Source organism: Trichosurus vulpecula, chromosome 6 (genome assembly GCF_011100635.1).
Source record: "Trichosurus vulpecula isolate mTriVul1 chromosome 6, mTriVul1.pri, whole genome shotgun sequence".
Classification (NCBI taxonomy): domain Eukaryota; kingdom Metazoa; phylum Chordata; class Mammalia; order Diprotodontia; family Phalangeridae; genus Trichosurus; species Trichosurus vulpecula.
Genome location: NC_050578.1, coordinates 10,597,990 through 10,621,895, shown reverse-complemented (window position 1 = coordinate 10,621,895; position 23,906 = coordinate 10,597,990). Strand labels below are relative to the sequence as shown.

Genomic DNA, 23,906 nt, shown 5'->3' with positions numbered 1-23,906 from the left:
TAGTTACTCAAGCATATTTAGGAGGTGAGGTTATTCTTCTACAAAGTCCCTGCAAGATTGCTAAATGGGCTTTAATTTCCTTCTGTGGAATTCACAAATTTATAATATTATTGGTGACAATTATAAGGCCAGAATTATGCATTAGTAAGAAGATTGATAAATAAGAAAAAATTTTGGAAGATGCAGGAAAAGGATTCTTTCAACTACTGAAATATCCTGTTAATTTTGGCTTTGTATGTCTATGTAATGAAAAAAAAAAGTCATTGTTAAAATAAAGAGCCATCGTAAGCTTAAGAAAAATGTAGTAACTTAAAAAATACTTCTCTATTATCATGGATAAAATATAAATTCTTACGCCTGGAATCTAAGATTTCCCATAATTTTACCCATATCTACTCATTCAAATTTCATATTTTTTTCCCGTACTCTGTGTTCTAGCCCAAATATACTACTACTGCCACTCTCCCGTTTTCTTTGCATCTTATATCAAGGAAGAACAAACTCCTTTTTCATTTCTCTCTTTCAGAATTTATATCTGTTTTTAAAGTTTGGCCCAGGTGGCCCCCTCTTTGTGAAGTATTCACTGAATCTCATCCACTGCCTTAACAATTTTTCAATTATTAATGATTCCTCTTCCTCATATAGCTGGTATGTATTTATTCATCTGCATACATACAAGTTTCTCCCTCCTTTCCCACCCTCAACAGAATGTAAATTCTTTGAGGGCAAAAATTTGTCTTTATAGACCCAGAGTCTAGTATGGGACCTTGTACATAGTAGGTGTTTATAACCATTTGGGGGCAGATGACTCAGGGGATGGAACGCTATAAAGGCAGAAAGACTCATCTTCATGAGTTCAAATCCAGCCTCAGACACTTATTAGCTGTGTGACCCAGTGTAAGTCTCTTAACTCTCTTTGCCTCAGTTTCCTCATCTGTAAAATGAGCTGGATAAGTAACTGGCAAAACTAGTATACTTTCCAAGAAAATCTCAAATGGGGTCACAGAGAGTCAGAAACAACTGAACTGAAAAATGTTGTTAATGTTATTAAATTTGACATCTGATAAAATGACTCTCCCATGGTAATCCATTATTTCTATGTTTAATTGCAATCCACTCATGACATTTATCATGTGTACATTTCCTCTGCTATAAGAAACCTAGTTAAAGTTGCAATGCCAAATATCTTGCTATGCTGGGACATAACTGTTTTTTTGATATGAATCTCTGATATTATTATGGAGAAATCCTTGTGAATAATCCTACTATTCCAATGCACATCAGAAATTGTGCCATAATGTAGAGTCTGAGAGTGACACTGTGAGATTAAGTGACTTGCCCTAGAATCTCATAGGTATAAATGTGTCAGAGACTGAACCTGAACACAAGTTGCTTTTTGTTTTTGTCTGAATCAACTCTCTATGCAATATACCACAGAGAGGGGATGAGAGGGAGTAAGAGTGGGGGGAGGGGAGAGAGAGAAAGAGAGAGAGCGAGAGAGACAGAGAGAGAGAGAGAGAGAGAGAGAGAGAGAGAGAGAGAGAGAGAAATTATATATACATATATATACATGCATATATAGGATTTTACTGAAGATATAAGTATGGATTGGTGTTTTGGTGTTTCAGAGTGAGGGAACTAGCATCTAAAGGTACCCAGAGTACATTTTCATCTCACTGATTTTTTATCCTGCTTATGGTGACATGTTCATGATGGATGTCTCCATTTTTTCAATACTCAATTTTTTTCCACCTGCTTGGCACTTCCACATTAGTGAGTTATTTAAAAATAATTGGTATTGAAGTTTCAATTGAATATAACACTATACTCAGGAAATGGGTTATAAGTGGAGATATGTACCAATTGTAGCAACTGTCTTGGAGTTGATATTCACTGAATCTCCTAAATATTAAGTCTATTTCCAAGCAAAGGAAAAACTGAGACAATTGTTATGATCATTTCAACACAAAACTTGCTTTAGTCAAGATGTATTGGCTTTTATTGTTATCATTTTCATTAATTATGGTTATAAATTATTATTACAAAGATTGAGAAAGTCATTTCCATATTATTTAAGGATTCAGATTTCATTTCACATTTTTTTTCTCACTGATTTGAAGGCAGAAAAACTTGATTTGAATCTTGGCTCTTCAATTATTGCTAATGTCAACTTGGTTAAGTCACCTCACCTCTTTGGAACTTAGAATGTTTTTAGTGTGAAAAAATGAAGATAATAATACTTGTATTATTGCTTTAAAGAGTTATTATAAGGTTTATGCTTTATAAACTCTAACTGCATTACAACTGCACCTCCCTTTAAGTAATATGATGATGATGGTATTGAAAATAAAGATGATAATGATGATTTTGACTTTACACATACCCTATATTCAAAGAAATCCAGATACACCTTTCATTTTATTGTGTCTATGCTTTCCCTCCATCTGTAATACCCTCTTCTGCCACCTCTGCTCGTCTAATTTCTCTACATTATTAAAGACCTAATTCAAGGGCTATCACCTTCATGAAACTTTCCTGGATTTCCCTAGTCAGAAATAATCTCTACTGTTTCTGAACACCTGCAATTCTTTATTTTTTCAATTTGTTCTCTAGTTAGTTGTATGTATTTCTTATCTCCACTACATGATTGGGATGATTTTTTTTACATTTTTTTTTTACTCCAAGTAGCACTCAGCATTGTACCTCACATGTGATGGTTTTCCAACCCTTTTAAACATGTCACTATTATGATAATAAAAACATTACATGGATGAAATATAGGAGATAGAATATACAATAAAATTATTTTATTGTGTGGTATGAAAATAAATGTAATAGGATTTCAAGGAAGTCAAAAATAAAGATGAGCAAATACTTCTTAATTGACTTGTCTAAACATCTCAATCAAGTACTGATTTTTTTATTTATAAGGAATAAGTATTTTTGATCATTAATAAAAATTAAACCATGAAGTATAAGCAAAAGATCTATGACTATATGAGCAAAGAGAAATGTCATTCAACATTCATGTATCAGAAATAATTAAGCAATCCACAGAGAGATAATTCAGAATTTTTTTCCCACATCACTATTAGCTGTATATGGTTATGTGAAATAAATGCACACTTTTCCACTAAAGCCATCCAGTCTTTTCTGAAACAATTTTGTGAGCGATTGGTTTGAATTGATTACTAGCAAATATTATCACTGGTGTGTAATCAGTGTCAATCATTCATAATTATTAGAACATTTAGAGATCCCTTGGTACATATTCATGAACTTTTCTAAGATATGTTAAAATTAGTTTCTAAAATCTTGGAAGAAAATCAAGTTTGAAAAACATTAGACAGACAATGATGTCAGTGTCTATAGAAAAAATGTTACATTTATTTCCAGTAAAATAATTCTAAACAGACTTGGCAAGTCCACGATAAGTGGGTTAGTGTGGGCAGAGGATCAAATCTGACATCAAACTATTTTCCATTAGGTAGGCATTATAGAATAAGAACCATAGAATCTTAGAGGCAAAGATGACCTTCGATAATCATCATGCCCAAAATTGTCATTTTACAGACAAAGAAACTGAACCCTTAATGGTTAAATGCATTGTTCTAGGTTACGCACTGAATTAGTTGCAGACTATGACTTCTGATTCTGATTCCATATTTCTCTGAGCTGCAACACAATGCTTTCGATTTCAATTTCTCTTTTCCACACTCTTTTGGTTCACTGAGATTACTAGGGGGATGAATCTGTTGTATTTAGTTACTATAAACTTTTAATGGCACTGTGGATGAGTAACTATCTCAATTTGAAATTAATATAATTAAAGAAATCATGTAAGGAATAATGCTAAAAGAAACAAAAAGCCAAGGTGCCTTGAGGTGTCTCCATTTGATTAGCATACACCATGCTTTTATTGCGCTTCTCTTTTTGTAGGTGTTGCTCCTTTTGTCCATTTAAAATATTTCAATCGTATTATTAACTCTTCTCACTACTACTAATATCTGGAACTTCCAGTTTTTACTGCTTATCTGTTGTGACTTAATGTTTACAATCAGTAACATACTAAAATTTTCACTGAATTTAGGTTTAGATTATATGTTACGTGTTAACAAGGTGACTATCTTTGATAACATCATAGTTATAATTGAGACTTTGTAGTTGTGTGCCTAATTGTGTCCCTCACAATATCAAATGTTAGTGGTAGAACATTTACCCTCCTTTTCACCCCTCTGTACCCCACGGTCCAACACATGTACACATAGCTTCTGTCAGTAAATATTGCTCTTCATGGGATGTGGGATTGATATGTCAGCAATTCTGTGGTGGACATAGGATTATTCTGCAACCATATTTCAGTCATGTCTTACTTTTTTGTGACCCCATTTTTTGAGTTTTCACAGCAATGACAATGGAATGGTTTGCCATTTCTTTCTCCAGCTCATTTTACAGATGAGGAAACTGAATCAAATGAGGTTAACTTACTTGTCAAGGGTCACACAGCTAGTAAATGTCTGAGGTCAGATTTTAATTCAGGAACATAAATGAGTCTTCCTGACTCCAGACCCAGCATTCCATCCACTGTAGCACCTACCTGCCCAGAAATACCTTAATCCAGAAATGCAGTACCTGAAGAGTCACATGGCAATACATGAAAAGATGTCTTCTTGAGTGTTTAGTGTGGGTAAACTCTTCTTACTCTGTATTGAAAAGCAGGCAAAGCATTTAGTGCATTATAGACATTGACTCATTTTGGTAAGTAGAATGAAATACAAAATATATTACTGACTCTATGATCTTGTATGAATGAATATCACAGACTTCTGTCATTTCCTCTTGGACATTTTTTCTGAACTTCTTGCCCAACAGCTGCTATGAAGTAAACACTGGAAGACTCCAGCTCATTTTTCCTCTCTCTTCCCTTCCACTGACAAGGAAGGACAAGCCTCTGGTGTTTTGTTTAGATACATTTCTCCTTAGAGTGGCAGAAATCTAGTTTTCTCCCTCTTTTACTCTTCTCTTCTCTTCCCTTCTCTTCTCTCTGTCTTTCTCTCTTATGATGACAAGATTGGTTAGAAGAAGATCATGTTTTTTTTTTCCATGGTAACTCATTAAACAATCTCAAAGGCTCATAGATCTAGAGCTATAAAGGACATTATTTAACAGTTGAGGAAACTGAAATCCAGGGAAATAAAGTAAATCAAAGGCACTCAACTAGTAAATGTCAGCAATGGGATTTGAAGCAAACTCCTCTGATTCCAAATCCAATACTCATTCCCCTGCCTTCAACCATTAATCAAGCATTTGTATCAGGCTCTTTGCTAGGTTCTGTGAATAAACATACAAAGAACATAACCATTAATATCCACAAAGAGCTTACAGTCCTATCAGGAAAAAATGGATGCATATATTATTATCTAGAGAGTAAGTAAAAAATGGAAATAAAAATAAAATAGATATATGCAAGGTAGTTGAAGGTAGGTATAAACACTTGGAAGATGGAATCAATGAAGCATTCCTACAGAAGATTGTGCTTTGGCAGCATCTGGAAGGAAAAGAGAAATTTGGTGAGGCAGGGGTGAGGAGAAAATATATTTCAGGTAGATAGGATAACCAGTTCAAAAGAAGATAAAATGCTACTTGTACGGAGCTGCAAGGTTTTCTGTATCTGAGTATGGGGTGGCGGGGAGGGAATAATGTATGATGACTCTACAAAGATAGACTGGGGCAAGTTTGTGAAGGGCTTTAAAATCTAATTAGAATAATTCATTTATGATCCCAGAAGCAATAGGAAGCCATTGACTTTTATAGAGTGGTGGAATAACATGGTCTGATCTTGTTTACAGAAAGTTATTTTTGTAGCAATATGGAAATTGGAATGGAGTGGGAGATTCTTGAAGAAGAAAGACCTATTAGGAGGCAATAAAACAAGTGAGAAGTGTATAGGCCCTGAACAAAGATGATTGTGAGTAAAGAAGAACATATCAAGGACACTGGAGGTAAAAAAATTACAAGATCTGGCAATTGATTAGACATATGTCATAAGGGATAGTGAGGAATAGAGGACAATGCTAAGTTTTAAAAAGAGTAAATGACATCCTGATGGAAATTCAAAGAGAAAGCAATTGACACTAGACTTCAACTCTGCTGAAACACTGGAGTGGATCCAGATCCCATAGATATCTGGAAAGAGATATTAAGAGGCTAAGGCATGATTCTAAAAATGAGGTGAGGAGCAAAATAAAATTAATAATTATCCATCAAAAGATCCTTGGAAGGAATAATTAAACATAAGTAGCAAGAGAAATGGGATAAATCAATGTTCAGAAAGCTGGGGAAAGAGACAATGTCCAGAAGTGGATAATGAACAATGTGAAAACTTGTGGGTCAAAAAAAATGAGGACTGAGAAATGATCATCAGGTTTAATAATTAAGTGAATCTTCATGACCTTGGGGAGAACATTTTAAATTCATTAGTAAGGTTGGTAACTTGCTTACAAAAGGTTAAAGAATAGTAGGAAAAGGTGGAGTTGTGAAAATAGAATCTAAAGTGTGTTTTCATGGAGTTTGTAGCTTCTCAATTTAAATGATAATTCTTGCTAATTAGATGTTATTTAGGCTATGTGTGCCCTGTGATGGCTACCTGTGAAAGGGAAAAGATCTGACAAGTATCTCCACTCATCCAATTGTCCCATCCCTGAATGAAACCAGGATAAACCTAGGTATCCATCTCTGCCTCTTTGAGATGGTGTATGTGAGACCTCACTCCTGCTGATAAGGGCTTTTGCTTGGGTCCCCATAGACTCTGGCCAAGAGGAGAAATGTATGGTCTCATCATAAAAGTATATATATATTTTCCAGGGGTAGGGGAAGGAGGGTACAGAGGGGAAAGGATTGTGGAGAGCCTCATAAAGCCACTTGCTTCAGTATCTATGGCCACCTGATCACCTATCAAATTTTTTTCCTCCAGGTCTTTAGACCAATAGGGTCCCACAGAGAAAGGGACATCACAAGCAACCCAGAGACCTAAATGTAGCCTATACCATGGAGATGGGCATCCACATACTTTCCACTCTCTCCCCTTCCCTGTGTCCCAGAGCTTAAGATATGCAAAGCAAGTTGGTTTAATTGGGAGCTGTTTATCATCTCCATTTCCATGTCCCCTCTAAGCTTCCTGTAGTAGTATGCACCAGAATCATCTTAGCTACATGTGCACAGGAAAAATGTTTATTACTTATTCTGGATTCCTTAGGCAATAGAGAAGGAGCAGAGCATGGAATGTTGGCAAATCTCAAAAGTTTGGCTCTCAGCACTAAAGATTTTAGACAGTAATCACATCACCCAGTGGACAGTCTTCAGTATCATTCAAACAACTACTTTCCTGCTCTTATCGTCTTGCAACATACTCTACTCAGTTTTAGTTCAGACCCTACCCTTACCTTTTTTTCTTTTGGGGCTCTTTTGATTTCATACACTCGGGCCAATGTCCACACATTGACATGATACTGCTATCTTCACTCTAGTTAGAGCTCTACTTTCAATTCTTGATTTCTGTGATTCTGAGAATTTATGATTGTGTCCACTTATTCATAAATGAAAATCAAGCAAATGAGAAATTATTAAGTCATAAAGCGATATTGCTGTCATCTGAACATTAAGAACAAAAGTACATTTTATTCAATAGTGGTTAATAATTAATGAGAGTTTTTCACATTGAAAACGTGCATGTAACATATTTTACATATTTTAAATAAATATTCTTTTTTTCATAAATGATTGAGCTCAATAAAACTCAGTAAGTGTAAGCTACCTACTTAGGTTGTTGGAAATAAGCTATGTATTGCTCACACTTAGGTAGCCAATCTTCCTAAATATAATCCTGGTTTGTGTTTCCCAAGTGATAGATTTAAAAATCAGTCTGGCCTTCAGCCTCATAATGATATTGAGGGGTCCCTGAGTTATCAAAGGAAATGACTTTAGAACCTCATTTTTTTGCAGAAAATATCAAACTAGAAAAATTTCAGTTATCAAAAGAGCGATAGACTATATTCTAGGTGATGACTATCCTACATAAGAATGGAGAGGCTCATCATCAATATTGACTAGTCACTAAATGCTGATTCCTTTGACTATAGCTATCTATGAATAAGTCGCAGTAGCAATGAAACCTAAGATCGTATATTATCCACTTGAGGATCCTCATTCGTGTTTGCAGACACATCAACATGCCCAACACTGTTTGATGGTCATGATAGTGTTAAATTGGGTAAAGACTATATCATTTGATCTGGGAAGCCATACACATTGTCAAGCTGCTGCCTGGGAAGATGTAAAGTAGGCCGTGGGAAAAATGATTCAGTAGTTGAATAAATTGTGCCCTTAAAATACTAATCTTGGAAGGAAACATCACCATAAACTACCAGTAATTGTTTTGTGATTGAGATGACAGAAAATTCAATAGAAAACAATTTATCTTGGGTCTGTGACAAAGAAAACATTTGTACTAGAGATGATTTTTCATTTGCTGGTTTTGTTAGTTAATTAGCACTTTTCCAAACAGTCTTTCTGCAGATGAGGCATTCTGGCACATTTATTTGGTTTTTTTTTGTTTGTTTTTTTTTTTTGTTTGTTTGTTTGTTTTTTTTGCAACACTGAGTGAGGAAGAAAATAGTAGTTGTGAACTTCTTGCTGCCTTGTAAATGCCTATAGGAATGTTTACAAAAGGCAATAAATTCAATGAGCTTTTATGTTTATGTCCTTTCTCCTGCCTTTTGCAAAGATCTCAGGTACTTGGTGTTTACACCAGTCTTTTGAGCAGTGACCCCAATTTATTGGAATTTCCAACTGGATACTTGCCAAATTGATTCAGATCTCTACTATTCCTCTGTATGCCCAATCGTTTACTGCAATGTTCTGAAAGTTACAACAATTTCTTTTTATTACAAAATAGATTTAAACCCATCTTTGTGACTCAATAAACCCATGTTTATTAGGAACCATTTTAATATTTATGTTCTCTTAAGAACAATGGTGTTTCTTTCTTACCTATTTAGAAGGATATGCAACCTTATTAATGGACAGTACCTCCCTGAGTGCATATAGCATTTTCTCCTCCCCTTCTCATTCTATGTGATTATTTACTCTGTAATTCCCAGAGAGATCACTCTTTTTTTTTCAATCACTTGACATCCCTCACATAGTACAAATGCTTTCTGATATGTCTCACGTTCTTGAAAATAATAATTTTAAAAAGATTTTACCAATAACTCTGCATAAAAGTTCTGAAATTCTAATACCTGTCTTCATATTATTTATTTTAAAATTGAGTGGGGGCAATTTGAATTTTTTGCTAGTATGGTGAACATGCATTTTATAAAACATCAGACTTTAAGGATGGAAAATTACTATAGAACTGAATAGGAAAATGAGAATGGGCTGTATCATATATGGGAAGTGGTGCAATGTTTTTATGATGCTAAGTTTTTCCCTGAAGCCAAGGTCCATCTTTTTGAACAACACCTTTGTTCCAGTGATGCCGTTTTACTGTATCAGGTATTACAACTGTCTGAAAAATCTGAGCTTCCCCTGAATCTCATTGCCAATAATGGCTACTTCCGAAACTTCACCAAATCTTAAATAAGAGAATCAATATAAGGGATAGCTTTGGAGAGACATGTGGTTGGAAAATATTGGAAGAGTTCACATGGAGATAGCAAGTTATAACTGATGTGCAAAAAGCATACTCCATACAATATTCTAGATTAATTGAGTATTTGGCTGCTCATATTTCATTCCATAAACCTTCCAATGCTGACTATGATTTTATTATCTTTGTCAACTTTTAAGATGTGTAGTGAAACCTCACAGATATTTTAATTTATATTTGTTGTGTTATTAGTGTTTTGGATAATGTTTTTATATGGCTATTGATAGGATTTGTTAGAATTCAATTTAATTTATTTTCCAGTCTGGATGTTCTCCTTCCTCTGTCCATTAACAAGGCAAAGAAAACAAAATCCATTACAAATATCTGTAGTCAAGCAACACAAGTTTCCCAATTAATCATATCCAAGAAAGAAAGAAGAAAAGAAAGAAAGTGAAGGGTGGGGGAAGGATGGAAGGAAAGTACATTCCATTGCTATAATCTCTTTTTTGATATTTTATTGAAAATATTTAATCAATATTCATGAAGGAAATTGTTCTGCAGTTTCCTTTGTTTTAACTCTTCCTGATTTAGAAAACAAGAACATCTCTGTGTCATAAAAGGAATTTGGTAGGATCCCTTCTTTATGTATGTGTGTGTGTGTGTAACCATCTTTTCATGTATACATGTATTCATATTATCTTATGTTATATCTGTATGCATGTGTACATGTGTACACATGTACACACAAAAATAGTCAAATAATAGTGGAATTAATTGTTCTCAGTGTTTAGAAGAATTTATTTCTAAATTCATTTGGTCCTGTGGTTTTCTTTTATTTTTAAATTGACTGATTGATCATTCAGTTTCTCTTCCTATGATCAAGTTATTTCATTTCTTCTTCTGTTAATATGATGTGTGTGTGTGTGTGTGTGTGTGTGTGTAAATATTCATCCATTTAATTTAGAGTGTTTGTTTTCTGGCATGTAGTTGGGATACATACCTTCTAATAATTGCTTTTATTTTTTCTTCATTGGTTGCATGTTCATTTCTTTTTGAAAATTTTCATATGGGCAATTTGGACTCCTTTTAAAAATATCAAATGAGCTAAATTCATTTAAAAATCATTTTATTTGTTAATTCAGTGTATTTTATCTTTTTGTTAATCTCTCCTTAGATGTTCAGGATTATTATTTTGGCATTTAGTTGGGAATTTTAATTTTTTTGGTTTTCTGTGACTATTTTTAGTTGCATACCCAATTCTACATGTTCAAAGAAAATAAACCACCTCCTCTCCTTTGGTCTAGCACACTATATTCTGCTCCTGGGAGAAGGTCCAGTCACATAATTATTTTCCACAACTTGTTCCATGCTTAATGTACAACTAGGGAGATTGTTTGCAACCGCATCATTCCACCTGGCACTGAGACCCAGAACTGGGCATCAAGCTTACAGATGGCATCTTTTCCTGTTACCAGTGTTTTTTAGCAAGATCTTAGGATCTTTTTCTGACCCAATAATTCTAACCTTAGTTCCCTGACTTGTCCTGCTTTCCTCACCATGATATATGTACACCTAGTCAAATCCTGTTCCCAGCCAACCATAGGACTAAATTACCCTGGTCTAAAAAACAAGATTTGCTAATACTTTTTGAATTTCCCAAACAGAATTCAGTCTGGTGCATTCTCCACATCTCTGTTAAACAGATATAGAGAAAAACCTAGACTGTAATACTTTTTTCTCAGTCCACTAGTTTGACAAACTCTCAATACGTTAAAATTAAAAACTAAAGTTTTTTTTTTCATTTTGCTGAAGAATGGTTGTCACATACTGTATCAGTAATGCAATAATAACAATGTAGATGATAATTGTCAAAATGTCTATGTGGTTCTGTAACACAAAGGATATGAGCCCCTCCACACAGAAGTTAGAAGAAGTAAACCATTTATTCAGAAACCAGAGAACCATATCCCATAAGTCATCTATCAAATCCATCACAGCAGGAAACCATTCAACAAATAATGTCACAACATGAAGCCTGGCCATCCAAAAATCTCTCAGACCCCCTGCTGGGGTCTTCCAAAAAACAAACTCACGGTACAGCTACCGCAGTCTGTTCATCTCTAACTATCACAAATGCCATTAGAAGCCTTTAGCAACCATAACTGCTCTCTCTCTCTCTCTCTCTCTCTCTCTCTCTCTCTCTTTCTCTCTCTCTTTCTAACTCTCAGCATTTCCTGGTACATAACTTCCTTTTCCTGTCAGGAAGCTCCTCCCACCACAGGTGAGTTAGGCTTCTTCTGAAGTAAGCAAGTAACATGGCCTATTGATGGGTGCTATTACACAATTTTTTCAAATTTCCTTTATCATTTATAGGCTTTTAATCATGATATTTTATGTAGATACCCCCTCCCCATAATCACATATTCTCACTAATGTCTTCTTATTCTATGGGCTTTGATTATTTTTGTAAAATGCTTTAAATTTTGCACAAATATTTTGCCTCTAAAACTCACCTCTCCTTTGGGTAATGATGCTTCTAGCCATAGCTAAGATGTGTGCCTCCATTGTCATCTTTTTTATTTAATGATATAACTTTACATTCAGGAATATACCTATTCAGAACTTTCTCTCATATGTGGTGTATGGTGGTGGTAAAAACCTCATGCCTGCCAAAATGCTTTCCAACTTCTCAGCAGTTCTTGTAAAAATATAAAAAAGGAGTTCTCTCCACAAGTAATTTATATCTTTGAGCTATTCAAACTTTAAACTCATGTATTTAATTGCTTCTGATTATTCTCTATCTAGTGTCTTTCATTGATCAACTTTCCTATTTCGCAAACAGTAACAAATAATTTTACTAATACAACTTCATAAGATAATTGTTGTAACTTTTCACAAAAAAAATTACATATTCCACAGAAGGTACTCTCCTCCAAAGAGACTGAACCAGGTTGTCTTGGTGCAACATGTTAAAGAATATGCATTAAAAATTACACTTAGAACACACCCTTGAATTTGTAGATACCCAATAAAGAAATATTAACTGAATAAAAAGAATAAATAACTATATTAGGCACTTAATAATGTTTCTTGAATTAATTGAATGTGTTAGGAAATTCCTAAATTCATTAATACTAAAATATTTCTGGGATTTTTCTCCATCCCTGCCCTAAATTAGACTGCTGTGACATGAGAGATAGAAGGATAAAGATGAGAATCACAGCTATATATAACTCAATGTCAATGTAATATTGGATAAAGTGTTGATAAAACAGTTCTATCTCTGAATAATATTGATAAGAATTAACAATATGTTCTTGAGATGAAATTTTAACTATACCATAGCCAGAAACAAGATCTATAACAGAAGTTCTTGAACTTATTTGACCTACAGCTCCCTTTAAAAAAATACTCAGTGCCTCCCTGGAAAGCTACTTTCTTTAACTTTTACTGTTTTTTTTTTTTTATTCGCATCATTCCGTTATGTATGAATGAAGCATCTTAAATTTAGTAATTTATTTTAAATCTATGGACTTTTTCCTGCCCTGAAATTTTAATGATGCATATTGAATCACATAACTGTATAGTATCACATGGTACACAAGTCATTACATTCACATATTTCTGCCCATATATGCTGGACTTTCTGACAATGCATAGCTTGTTAAAACCTGTTGGTAGACTGTGATGTTGATTGGTTATGACTTGCATTTTGTGTGTTTATTTGGAAAATAATGTAATCACTACAACTTTAATTCTGTTTCACAACAGATGAAATATATGAACAGTTTTTCAAAATTTTCTTCTTTTTTTTTTCTTGTGCCCCCTTATTTTTATTCAACAATCCTCAATTGCACTGGAGGTTACTATAACCCTCCCCCATTGTTCTAGTACCACTGCTAGAGATCATATCACCCACTTTAGTAACTTCTGATTAATATGCTTTACATTCAGATTATAGGCTCCATATAAGGATTGCAATATTTTAATTGGTTGATGATTCTATAATGTGGGCAAATACAACTGAGAATTTTTCAGTTAGGATGCTTCCACCAAAAAGAAATATACATGAATGAATGAAAAAAGTGGAGTTTAAGTGGTCCAATATCCAATTGAAAGAAGGCAACCCATTACTATTATGTTCTTGGTTTAAAGTGTTTGCAAAATATGCAAAATAAAGGTAATATCATAGAATTGTGTGACTTTCAGAGGCAAAATGATGTCAGTGAAAGGCCACTGGATTGACTGTTAGAACACATCAGTTCAATTCTATGCTTTCACATATATCATTTGTCTGATTTTTGACAAGTTACTTACTTTAAGGGAAGGATTTGGATAAACATTACTGCTAAGATATTTTGCAAAGTCAAATATTCAATTACTATTTATGTTATTTGAAAAAAAGCAGCCTGATGCCTTGAAAATGATATGTTCTAAGATAATTTATTCTGTATATCAAATTATGTAATTGTGGGCCAAATTTACCTAAAAAGTAGAAGTACTCACCACAATTTTTTTTTTCACATTTTCACATACAGAGTTCAGTGAACTCTGTACACTAATATGAAATCCCACATCAAACTAGGAAAAGTAAAAATACATATGTGACTTTTCTTTTTTTATAATTTTATGTATTTGTTTTTAGTTTTCAACATTCACCTATATAAGATTTGGAATTGTAAATTTTCTCCCCCTCCCTCTGCTGCCTCCAATATCATAAAAGCTATACATGTACAATCCTATTAAACATATTTCCACATTAGTCACGTTGAAAAGAAGAGTTAGACCCAAAGGGGGAAACCACGAGACACAAGAAACAGAGAGAGAGAGAAAGGGAGAGAGAGAGAGAGAGAGAGAATATTATAATCTGATTTGCATTAAGACTTGTATCAGTAAGGCAACAGTCATAATAATGACGATGACCATGAATACGCTCATATAGTTCTGAATCACAAAATATAAGAGACTCTCTATATAGAAGGCAGAAGAAGTAAAATATTTATTCAAGCATAGGAGGATCAAATCCCATAACCAATAATTCCAATTCAATAGCAACAATTTTATCCCCAAACTTCAATGTAAGAGCAAGGAAATTAAAATACAATATGACAGCAACGATCCAAGCCAGCTTGTGACCTTCCCCTCTGCTAGCGCCTTCACGTAAACATCACTCAGGGATCCTAACCGTCCACTTGCCTGTTTCCTCTCCTTCCCCAGTCCCAAGAGCTTGCAGTTCTCAGAGCCCTTGCTGCTCTCCCTCTCTGCATCTCTGCATCTCTTTCTTAGCTCTCCAGGTTCTCTATCTCTTCCTCTCAGTCTCTTTCAGTTCTCAGCCTCTCTCATCTCTCTTCTCTCACAGTTCTTTCTTCTTAGTAGCCATATTATGAAGGCAGAATTTATGACTTCAAAGAAAATCATATATATATATATATATATATATATATATATATATATATATATATATATATATGCCTGAATGGTTCATAACCACAGGATATAAGGGATTCTCTAAGTAGAAGGCAGAAGAATTAAAGTATTTATTCAAACTCCAAAGTAGCAGACCTATGAGCCAGTGTCCCCAATTTGACATCCTGGCCAAAAGCTTCCAGGCCCAATAAGTCCATTTCACAAGAGTAACCAGGAGGCTGCAGAAAAACATGATGACATTAAAGCAAACCATATACGTGCTTCCCGGCCTCAAGCCCCTGCTCAGCACTCCTCGGGCTGAAGTCGAGTCAGCCCTGTTACCAGCAGCGCCTGCTTCTTCAGCTCCTTTGGCTTCAGTTTCATCTGTAGCTGTTGCTGTCACTGTCGCTGTAGCTGGCTCCAACAAGTCCCAATCTCCAAGCTGTGTTCTCTCCTCTTATACAGTTTCAGACTACATCAAGCCTCCTCTGAGTGACCGGAACTTAAGCTCCTGTGATTAGTTCTGGTTTTAGTGCCTCCCCTCTGGTTTTATCTCCCCTGGGAGCTTCATGCCCACATCAGCTTAGCGCCTAGTACTTAGGGGTTTGGTGCAAACTTAGGAGCAAAGATCTAATCAGATAGGCAAAAATCTAATTAGCTGCACCTCACCCCAGCGGCCTCACCTGGGGTCCCACCTTAAGCCCACCTGGGGCCTGAACTTAAGCCTATTCAAATGGAAGGGAAAGAGCTTCTCATGTACTGATTGCCTTAACAGTAGCTCTCTCTACTCAGAGCTTAATGGCTACTCTCTTCTTATGGCCCAAGGGCTTCACACTTAATCAACAAAAGGGTGTGGGTCTATGGCTTAGCACCTACTTAGCAAAAGGGTGTGGGCCTTCCTACTAACAAGCCTCCCTTAATAAAGCTTTCCTTAAGTAGCTCCAACTGAGACCTATTAAATGAATGGGGAAGATCTTTAATCATGATTAGTACCACAAGACTCCAAAGTTCTTTCTCTGAAGGTGGATAGCATTTTCCTTCATGAGTCTTTTGGAATTCTTAGATCCTTATAGTGCTCAAAAGAATTAAATCTATCAAAGTTGATCATTGCACAATGTTGCTGTTACTATGTATAATGTTCTCCTCATTTTGCTCACTTCACTGAGCTTCAGTTCATATGAGTCTTTCCAAATTTTTCTAAAGTCCACCTGCTCATCATTTCTTATGGAACAATAGTATCCCATTATATTCGTATACCACAACTTCTTTAGCCATTGTCCAGTTGATGGGCATCCCTCTCAATTTCTAGTTCTCGGCCACCACAAAAAGATCTGCTGCAAATATTTTTGTACATGTGGGTCCTTTTCCCATTTTTATGATCTCTTTGGGATACAGATCTAGAAGTGGTATTGCTGGGTCAAATAGAATGCACAGTTTCATAGCACTTTGGTCATATTTCTATGTTCACCTTCAGAATGGTTGATTCAGTTCACAGCTGTGGCAGCAATGTGTTAGTGGTCCAATTTTCCCACATCTTGTGCTGTTACCCAAGTAGAAGTGATTTTTTTTTTTCATATGGCATGTGTAGATGCCATTTCTCTCTCTCTGTCTCTCTCTCTCTGTCTCTTTCTCTCTGTCTCTCTCTCTCTCTGTCTCTCTCTCTCTCTCCGTCTGTCTCTCTCTCTCCTATCCAATAAGTGTCTGTTACCTATCCTTTCCTATAGCACTTCCTTCTGGTTTTATATATGTTGGTAATGGCAAGGTTGATATGTCAGCTTCTTCAGTAGGATTTATGCTCAGGCAGTGGTCATTTAGAGCACTAAAAAAGAAATTAAAGTTGATAATTTTTTTTTAAAAAAAAACATGTAATTGCTAGTACTCTCCATTTTATGAAACTCTTGCCACTCTTGCAGAAATAAATGGGAAATGTACAGCCATAAGACCTGTTTTGTAAATTTCTTGGTTCCTTGTGTTTCAAGCAGTGGATATTGGTGTAACCTTCTCCACACTTATCTATTCTGGGCCTTAGAAAGCAGTCAGTCTATTGTTGAAACCATATGTGAAATGTTTACAGCATGGCAGAACTTGCCAAAGTTCACCTTCCCTTGGCAAAGACTTCTGGAACCCTGAAAATAATACCTAGATATTGTATGTGGTAAGGATCAAATAATTTCACAAAAAAATTGAATATATTTTAGCACACATCTAAAGGCCTTGATACTGATGCAAGATTCATTCCTATATTGTCAGTCTGCATGCAGACAGACTATTTACATATTAGAACAAACATCAGAATTAGTAAAACTTTAGAAGAATAATGTAAAAACCATGACATACAATTAAAAATCAATTCTACAGTATTTTAAAAGCAATCATCTATTTCAATATGACATCTCTCTTGTTGGAAGAGAATAAACATCTCATATCTGTGCATGGAGCCATAGGAAGAAGAAACAGTTTCACTGAATGTCTGGCAACTCATGTGGTGGAGGCTTTGGCCTATGCTAAGTATATCCAGGCTTTTGAGGGTCCCAGATGGGGACATGAGGAGGAATCTCTGTACTAAAAAGTTTGAAGTCCTTATACCAACAATGTTACATGCTCCTGCTGTGGGGATGCAAGACCAATACCACCAGCACACAGGAGGGCTGCTAGCACACATTCTTTGATCTGCTTTATTAAGGAAAGCAACTTAAAAGGGGTCAACAAACTTATTTTAATCAAATATACACACACACATTCACACATATATACACATATACCTATACATATGCATATACTTATACATGCACATACATACACCCACGTATGTGTGTGCTTGCACGCACAAGCACGCACACAGCAAGTACATGTTCATATATATATATATATGTAAATACACACACATATATATGTATGTATGTATGTGTATATATATACACATATATGTATGTATGTATGTATATACGCACACACATATATATGTGTATATATATATATATGTGTGTGTGTGTGTGTGTGTGTGTGTGTGTGTGTGTATCTTCATGGTCAGAGGACATCACAACCTTCATGACCCAGGCTCATGTGACTCAAACTCATGTGACTTAGGCTTCCATATGACTTCAGCAGGTCACATGGGCCTATTAATAGATGGGAGAGATCTTCCAATTAAGCAAAAATACATTAACAATACAGTCCTATAAATTAGGAATGCTTTGAATCCATGTTTGCACAGCGATTCACTTACCACTTTCTGCCCATCAATATGAAATCAAAATCAATTTTACTATAGCACTAAAGGGAGAAGTCCTAAAGTTCTTAGAAGTGAAATGAAAGTTGTTTTGTTTTTTTAAGTCCCTAATTTTTGTGGTGTGCTCACTGGTACATACACACTAACACATACACATTAAAAAAAATATTTCAGGGAATGATTGAAATTATTTAGAAAACATTGTATATATAAAGATTTTTGTAACTTGAAGTTTAATTAAAAATGAAGTCTCAGTTTAAATTAAATTGTGTAAGTGTGGAAATGTATTGTTACTTGGCCTTTTCCAGATTAACTGTCACACCTACAGAAAATTAAACAGCCCTCTAGAAACATGAACTATTATAAACATTCCCATTTCCATGAATAGAATTGAAAAAGAAAAGAAAAGCACCAACTCTATAAAAAGATCTACTGTTTAAAAACTGAATTATCCAATCAATCCATGTACATTTATTAAGCACCTAATATGTACTAGACACTTTACTCAGCACTGGAGATACAAATATAATGAATGAAAAAATCCATCTTCTCATGGTGTTTCCATTTTTATTGGGAGATGAGAAGTACATGCAAAAGTACTTACAGAAGTGATATAAAGAGAATAAGTACAAGTAAAACAAAGAAGTTAAATGCAAGGTAATTGTAGAGGGAGTGGATTAGCTGTTAAAGGGATTAGGAAAGGCTTGGCTTAGAAGGTGGTGATTGACTTACATAATGAAGGAAAATCTTGTTTCTCTAAGACAGAGGTAAGGAGCAAATGAATTTCAGGAATGGGGAACTACCAGTACAAGAACAGGGAGAAGAAAAGAAAGAAGCTAGTATGGCTGGATTGCAGAGTGAGAAATGAGGAATGAGATCCAGTGAGTCTAGAAAGATTGATTGGTACCAGGCTGTGAAAAGCTTTAAATGCTAAACAGAGAAGCTTATGTTTTATCGTAGGCATAACAGGGAAACACTTGAGTTTATTGAAGAAGGGAATGACATGTTCAAATCTGAATTGAAGAAAAATCACTTTTACCAGAGGTTGGGCTAGAGTGGTAAGAGAGTAATCAAATAGGACTTTGTTATAATAATCTAGGTGACAGGTAATGATCACCTGAGTTAAAATGTAGCTCTGTAGGTAAAGTATCAGATATTAGAGAAATTGTAGTATAAGAGAGAGATAAATGATGATTGAGGTTGTTATCTGTAGGAACAAATGGGAGAAGATAGGAACGTTTAGAGTTTTGGCCTTGGTAAGGAGATGGCCCCCCTGCTTACCTCTTTGCCGGAAATTGGGTGAAAATAGAAGAATGTGAAGGATGAAGATTTTTGGAAAGGAGGAGGAGAAAAGAGGAAAGTCACATCAAATGGCTTCATCTTTTTTTCTGTAAAGTAGGAGACAGTAGTCTTCTTCACCTGAGGGAGATGAGGTTTGGGAAAGTGTGAGATGTTTGGGGAGAGAAGAGGTTTGAAATTGCTTCTATGGGGTGGGACACCATGAATGATTAGGTAGAAATAAAAAGATTATCTAGCTGCAATAAGGATCTAGTTGAAGTGCAATAACATTAATTTATAATGTCCTGCATCAGCATTGTTGCATTACTTCTTATTCAATTCAGCAGCTTATGAGGAGAAAAGAAGACATCTTATGGTAGTATCACCAGATTTGATATTAGTAATACTGAGGTTTGACAAATGAAGAAGGGCAATGAGACAGATGATGAAGTGATTCAAGAGCAGAGGATAAGATGAATTTGAAGTGGCTAACTATAAGGTCAGGATTGGAAATGGAGGAAAGTGAAGTTAGTTTCAGTGACTGAGAAAGTACCAAATGATGGAGGCAACAGAGGTCTCAATTTGCATGAAGAGTAAGGTTAGGAAGGGTGATAAATGAGGAAGGATGGGTTGTAAGGAGTTTATGATGAAACAGAAGAATGTGAGGTCACTGAATGTAACCTGACTCATAAATGATCTCTGTTTGAGGTAGGCAAACAGGCAATCATGAGTGCCATGCTGATGCCAACTGGCATGTCTGCATGAACTGTGGAACTAGTATGGAAGCTTTGGAGAGAAGAGATAATCCTCATTTGTGTGTTAAAGGAAGATGCCTGTGATTCCACATTATTCCTGCTTTCAAGTAATTGGTAGTCTTAAAAGTAGGGTTGCTTTGAAGAGCAGATGGGATGTTGTACATAAAAGCACAGCATGAAGTATACAGATTCATACAATGTTTTATTATTTTTCCCTTTATTCTTAGTTAGAAAAATGTATGGGACATCTCAATCCAGGATCTTCCAACTATTCTGTTCAAAGTCTAAGTATGAAAAAATAGAAGCATTTAATACACATCAACTGTTCAAAAATCTAGTCTGTGCAACTCTTCTCACTTGAAAAACAAAAAGGGTCCTGGGCAAAAAGATTAAATGGACTCCTCCATCTCTCTCTCTCTCTCTCTCTCTGTCTCTCTCTCTCTGTTGCTCTCTCTCTCTCTCTCTCTCTCTCTCTCTCTCTGTGTCTCTGTCTCTGTCTCTCTCTCTCTCTTCCTCCATATAGATAGCTATACACATATATTTAATACATACACATATATTGTGTGTGAATATATGTTTCTGTGAACATATTTATTGATGGTATAATCAGGAACATAGTTGTATATATGTAATCATAAGTAGGAGAATACAATAGATTTTCTTCAATATTCTGAGCTTTTAATTAGAAAATTCTGTCCATAAAAACAGATTTATGACCATGTTGTAATTGCTAATCTTAGAGAGTTCCCTGGGGTTTAATGACTTCCCTGTGTAACATGGCCAGGATATTTCAGAGATGAGGCTTAAACATTGGTCATCCTAAATCTGAACTCATCTGTTATACCATACTCTGCACAGCCCTTTTTGCACATACATTTTTATTTGTGTCCTTTGAAAAACATCATCAAAATTCCCTCCCTTTCCCCCCTTCCCTTTGTAGAAGGCTATTCCATATAATGATGTATATTAAACACACAAAAAAAGATAAAAAGTGAAAAAATAAGCAAAGCTTAATAATAGATTACAAAAGTCAGAAAACATATGACATGAATCACACTTGGACCTCCCAATTCTGCAAATGCGTGGGATGGGCATATCTTATGGTATTTCTTCTCTGGAGATATTCTTGTCTTTGGTAATTCTGCAACACTTTAGATTTCTTTTTGTAACAGTTCATTCCCACATTGTTGTGATCATTATGGATATTGGTTTTTTTTGACTCTGCTTACTTCACTCTGCATTAATTGGCATAGACTATTCCATGCTTCTCCCTGTTCACCATATGTATCATTTCTTATAGTACAATAATATTCCATCATAATAATATACTATTATTAGTTTAGCTATTCCCAATCGGTGGGCACCTATGTTGTTTCCAATTCTCTATTACAAAGCATATCACTCTAAATATTTTGAGATATATATCTGAGTCAAAGGGTATGAACATTTTAATGAATTTATTCATGCACCTACTACCTCATTATGGAGATGTGGAAGGATTCTCCCTTTCCTTTTTGAAAAGGATTTTTACTAAATCAGGATGTTACCCTGAAGGGTCACATGGAAGAGAAATGATGTACATTTCAGAAACAAATTGTACCATACCTAAGAGCAGAATTGTAAGTTAATTAGATGTTTCTTAGTAAAGGTTTGGCTTTAAAGAATAGGCATCCTAATAATCAGTAGTTGGTATATAAAATTCCCAGTAAAGCTAGGTGCATCTTACATGGTTATTATCTTGCTGCTGTGTACATGATTACTTCAAAAGTGCATGGAAACAGTTGCTCTTCTTTAGTCTGTAAACTGTGAATTTTCTTATGTTCTTTGCTTTAGTCAAGTTAATTTCTCTAAAATATTGGAAATATCAACTTCAATCTTAACAGTTACCTGAATTATCACAAAGTGCAGACAAGCAAGGGCAAATAGTGTGGTCTTTCTCTAGAAAATGGCCTATTTCACCAGTATCTTGGATCAGTCACAGGTAACACAACTGGTATTCAAGTTCATAAGAATAGCTATTGCTGCTTTTTTCTCTGCGGAATCACCATGGTGGCCGGGACCCTGTACACTTACTCTGAAAACTGGCAGGCCTTCAAGGACCTCATTGCTGCACAGTACAGTGGGGCCCAGATCCACATGCTGTCCGCACCTCCCCACTTCAACTTTGATCAGACCAACCGCACCCCCGAATTCCTCTGAAAATTTCCTGCAGGCAAGGTTGCAGTGTTTGAGGGTGACGATGGGTTCTGCGTGTTTGAAAGCAACGCCATTGCCCACTATGTGAGCAACGATGACCTTTGAGGCTCTACTCCAGAGGCAGCTGCCCAGGTGATCCAGTGGGTGAGCTTTGCTGACAGTGACATCATCCCTCCAGCCAGCACCTGGGTGTTCCTCACTCTTGGCATCATGCACCACAAAAAACAGGCTACAGAGAATGCAAAAGAAGAGGTGAGGCAGGTTCTGGGGCTGCTTGATGCCCACCTGAAGACTTGGACTTTCCTGGTGGGGGAGCGTGTGACTCTGGCTGACATCACAGTTGTGTGTACCCTCTTGTGGCTCTACAAGCAGGTTCTTTCCGGCAGGCATTTTCCAACACCAACCACTGGTTCCTCACCTGCATCCACCAGCCCCAGTTCCGGGCTGTGTTGGGAGAGGTGAAGCTCTGTGAAGATGGCACAGTTGGATGCTAAAAAGTTTGCTGAGAGTCAGCCTAAGAAGGGAGCCCAAAGAAAGGAGAAGGGACAGAGAGAAGAGAAACAGAAGGCCCAGGCCGAGCTAAAGGAAGAGAAGAAGGCAGCCACAGCCCCTGGCCCTGAGGAGTAGATGGATGAGTGTGAACAGGCTCTGGCTGCAGAGCCCAAGGCCAAGGATCCCTTTGTCCACCTGCCCAAAAGTACGTTTGTGTCGGATGAGTTTAAGCAAAAGTACTCCAATGAGGACATGCTGACAGCGGCACTGCCATACTTCTGGGAGCACTTTGACAGTGATGGCTGGTCCCTGTGGTATGCCGAGTACTGCTTCCCCCAGGAGCTCAGACAGACCTTCATGAGAGGCAACCTCATCACTGGAATGTTCCAGCGCCTGGAGAAGCTGAGGAAGAATGTGTTTGCTAGTGTCATCCTTTTTGTCACCAACAATAGCAGTGACATTTCTGGACTCTGGTTTTTCCGGGGCCAGACACTTGCCTTCCCGCTGAGTCCAGACTGGCAGGTAGATTATGAGTCCTACACGTGGTGTAAGCTGGATCCTGGCAGTGAGGAGACCCAGACCACGGTCCAAAAGTACTTCTCCTGGGAGGGGGCCTTGCAGCACATGGGCAAACCCTTCAATCAGGGCAAGATCTTCAAGTGAACATCCTGCCTGCTCCCACCTAGTTGCCCGCTTCCTCCTCTGTGGGGAGGTGCCAGTTATTAAACGAAACTGAACAGAGAAAAAAATAGCTATTACTGGGCAACATTTCTTTCTTATGGATAAATGAAGGTCTTTGGGTTTTGCTGATCTCCAAAATCAAAATGACATAACAACAAACAAAACAAAATAAAAATCAAAACAATAATAAGCTGTATAAGAAACGGACAGTGATAATTCT

General features: G+C 36.1%; 1 pseudogene; it reads left to right on the top strand.

Annotated features, from left to right (window-relative positions):
- The first annotated feature begins 22,363 nt into the window (after positions 1 to 22,363).
- On the top strand, positions 22,364 to 23,668 carry LOC118855367 (annotated as a pseudogene).
- The last annotated feature ends 238 nt before the right edge of the window (positions 23,669 to 23,906 follow it).